General features: G+C 50.7%; 1 non-coding gene across 1 annotated transcript; it reads right to left on the reverse strand.

Moving 5' to 3' along the window:
• Positions 1-501: 501 nt before the first annotated feature.
• LOC132503330 (U6 spliceosomal RNA) lies at positions 502-608 on the reverse strand. Its single transcript, XR_009534579.1, has one exon. It is a non-coding gene; the product is annotated as a U6 spliceosomal RNA (small nuclear RNA).
• Between the last annotated feature and the right edge of the window lie 3,510 nt (positions 609-4,118).

Consider the following 4,118-nt stretch of genomic DNA (forward strand, 5'->3'; position numbering starts at 1 on the left):
CTGTGGGCAAACGCTCCTTTTTATGTCTTACTCCTGTACTGCATTACCTGAACACTTGGTGGCTTCCGAAATTAAGCCACATGGTTTGATGGCAGATCTCGGGAGGAAAATGCCAACCTTTAATTGTCCTCATGACTTTTCTGAAAATAGAATCCTTGTTATTCAAAGCTTAATTCAGTTGATGTTCCCAATATAAGTGAATAATCTAAAGTGTAAGCAAATTCTCCCTCAGGCTACGCTGACAGTGTTCCTCTGCTGTATTTTTTTTTAAAAGCCACTTTTATTTGGGGTTTTCTAAATATGCGGCTAAACTTAGTTCTAACTCATACACAATCTTTTAATTTTTATTTTAAATTATGAAACATTTTTTATGTTTCTTAAATAATAATGATACAAACAATAATTATGATACACGTTATATTCTACCTAAGTTACAGAGATATGGACACTTTGCTTCTGCTCTTTTTAAATAACAATTTTTTCCTTTTAATAATTTCTTTGAAAAATGTGGAACACTTCGTGAATTTGCGTGTCATCCTTGCTCAGGGGCCATGCTAATCTTCTCTGTATCGTTCCAATTTTAGTATATGTGCTGCCGAAGCGAGCACCCTCTGCTCTATTTAAAGACCTTTCCTGGGCAGAGCCTAGGCTCGGCTTTCCCTGAACCTACTCAGAAGTCCCCACCCTCATGGCACTGCACTGATTTCCCTCGAGCATTATGTGTGCTGGGGAGGGCAGAAAGGGGCAATGAGGAGTACCTGCCCACACACCTGGGCTCCCAGACTTGTGCCCTTTGTCCAGTTCCAGCACCAAGCTAGTCTGGGGGGACCCAAGAGACACCATTGGTCCCCAGAGTCTTCCAAGGGTTTATGACATAAGGGGTGGGCAGGGGACACACACAAAACAAAACAAAGCAAGATGGAGAAAAATTGTGTCAACATATCAAAAACAGTTGAGTTAACTTTGTGAAACAGCCTGGGAGTGCTTCTGGAGAGAGAAAGACCAGGGTGGGCTGGAGTCATTCTGGAAGTTTTCAGACCCAACTCAAAGCTCACTCCTTCCAGGAAGACTTCTCCATGGCTGGAGGAGCCCTCCCCTCTGCAGGTGCTGTTGCACTAATCCTCATGTGCACCTCGCAGGTGGTACTGAGCAGTCACCACCTTCTCTTGTGATTATTTAAGTACAAGGTGAATCACCCCCAGGGAAAACTGCCCTGGCCCTGTGAGCAAAAGCCTATCTATAAGCTTCATTGCTCCCCAAACTTCCCTCCACTGTGCCACTGAGTATAGTGTAGTGGGACTGGCTGCTCACACATCTGTGTCCCTCACCAGACTTAATACACTGGGAAGGGAGGAGCCATGTTGGCCTAGTTCATTGCCATGTGCCCCAAGCCTTGTGCAGCGCCTAGACCATGATGGGCCCTCAACCAATATTTGTTGAATGAAGGAATCTCCCCTACCAGAATGCAACTGGGGGCATGCTTTATACTCTTTGTATACTTATCTGTACTTATCACAGTGTTGGCACCCCAAAGATTTTCTAGCTGAATGAATGAATGAATGAATGAATGAAAGGAAGATTTCACAGCAGAGATGGGACTTGAACTGGGACTTCAAGGATGGGGCAATCCAGAAAGTCCCAGAAAGAGTGAAATGGTTAAGATTCCATCAGCTTATTACTGTGGTCCAACTCCCTGATGGAGTCTCTCATATTAGACCTGGTTAACAATGGGAGAATCTACCCAGAGGCATAATAGAGAAAGTGTGCCAGTTGCCTCAGTTCTGGGTGTGGCACCAGCCATATACACACCCAGGGGTCATCTTTTTTTTTTTTTTTTTTTTTTTTTTGCAGTACAGGGGCCTCTCACTGTTGTGGCCTCTCCCGTTGCGGAGCACAGGCTCTGGACGCGCAGGCTCAGCGGCCATGGCTTATGGGCCCAGCCGCTCCGCGGCATGTGGGATCTTCCTGGACTGGGGCACAAACCCATGTCCCCCGCATCGGCAGGCGGACTCTCAACCACTGCGCCACCAGGGAAGCCCCAGGGGTCACCTTTATATCTTCCTAGTCCAGCATGGTGCTTGGAACATGATAGCCTCCTCATAAATATGTGTTGATGAAATCAAATATATCCAGCCTATTATTAAGTATCCTGGAGCCCACAAGTCTCTGGATTTAAAGGAAATGTGTGCAGAAGTGGAGACCCAAGCAAAGTGCCCCTAATCTGCCAGGCTAGATTCTGCAGCCTAAATTTCTGCAGAATAAAAGGATTAAGACTGAGATAGGCACCAAGCCTTGTCAAGTGCAAGCTGTAACATTTGTTCTGAAGTCTGTCATACACCAGACCTAGGGCTGACATGTGACCCATGTGAGGACAGATGGGTAGAGTGGCATGTGGTGGAAGACAGGGTCTTAAGGAAGGGAGGCATGTAATTCAGAGCATGGGAGGAGGTGTCCGGAGGCGTCAGAAGCCTTGTCCATCTTGGCAGCAGTGGGTCATCCTGGTTCCCAGAATTGTAAAATCTCATTTCTCCCAGAGAGTCTGATGCATGGATAGTTTGAGCTGGAATATTCCAAATGCAGGGTGGTGAGTGCAAAGGAAGACATAATGTTACCTTTTCCTCCTGACTATACCTCTTCCCCCGGTAAACTGAGAAGACAGAGAGAGAGAAGGGGATGGGAGGGGAGGGGAGAGGAGGGGAGAGAGGGGAAGAGAGGGAAAGGGAGAGGAAGGAAGAGGGAAGAGAGAAAAGACAGATTTTTGCGTCCCCATCCTCGGGTCTGCACTGCAGGAAAATTCCTTTGGTTCATCGCATGATGCAGGTGCTGCTGGCAAGACAGCCCTTCTGAGAACTGGTTGCCAAATGCATTGAACCTGGCGAGCAGCTGTGAGCTGGCCTGGGGCAGAGCTAGGTGAGCCATTTACCTCCTGTGCCCCCATGTAACTGTGGGGTCCCTGGTTGGGACCCGGGGTGGGCAATCAGGTGGGGCCACCTTCATCCCGGTCCTATGACTTTGTGCCTTCCAGGAGTGCTCCAGTGGCTGCCAGGATTTGCCACAAAGCTCCACCCCTGCAGGCCCCGGGACAAGACACTGCCAGCTCTCAGCTCGGGGAAGCTCTCCCCAGCCCACAAGGCCCCTCTCTTGGACGGGTGGCCGCAGGCTGCACCTCTGCCTCTTTCCTTAACAAGTTTGAGCCTCAGTTCCTTCAGGTATATAATGGGAGCAACATTAATGACCTCCCCTCACTACCTGGGGGCTGCCAGCCCAATCTAGGGAGACACTGGGTGTGAGGTCCAGGATGAACCCCCCAGGGCTCCAGGTTAATTACTATTATTACCTCCACTCCACCAACAAAGGAACAGGAAGGGCATCACATGCTCAGATCAACCTGCGGTGATCAGGGTGGGGCCCAGCTGGGATCTGCTTGTCCTCTCCCAGCAGGTCTGCAAGCAGGGCCGCAGGAAGCAGGCAGGGGTCCAGAGCACAGAGAGTTGGTGCAATTGGCTACAATAGGCCTGCACTCAGGACCCCGCCACAGGGCTGGCTGCGGCCTTTCAGGGGCCCAGGCAGGTGGGCCAAGCAGGAGGTTATGGGACCACAAGGCCACTTGGAGCCTCGTGGCTGGTTCCCAGATCTCACTGGGATGGAACAGCCCTAGAGGGCACCTCAGAGTGCTGCCCAGGCTAAACCAGAGCAGCATGAGTGCCCCCAGAGACACCCCCCCCAATTTTTAGAGACCTATCGCCTCTACACGTCTGTTAGACTCCTTCCTGGAGAGCATCAGCGCCCTCTTGAGGGAAAGGAGATAACGTCAAACTGAGCCGAAATACTCAGCGAGGGCCCCGGGTCTGGCATGGAGCCTGGCACGGCTGGGAACGCAAAGACGAGTGGGAGGCGCCCCCCACGCTCTAGGCCCCACCAGTCCCGCGTGAGCGCTGGGGGAGGGGGTGACAGGGCAGCGGGGAGGCGGCAAACACCTAAGTGGCCGCCTCCCAGGACAGAATGCAAGGTCAAGAAGACCAAGAGAAGGCTAGGCACCAGAGGAATGAGACAGTCCCGTCTGTTCAGGGTCAGGAGGGCCTTTGTGGAGAAGGTGGCATTTCTTTGTTTTTTTTCAT

This window comes from Mesoplodon densirostris, chromosome 15, assembly GCF_025265405.1.
Source record: "Mesoplodon densirostris isolate mMesDen1 chromosome 15, mMesDen1 primary haplotype, whole genome shotgun sequence".
In the NCBI taxonomy this organism is placed as follows: Eukaryota; Metazoa; Chordata; class Mammalia; order Artiodactyla; family Ziphiidae; genus Mesoplodon; species Mesoplodon densirostris.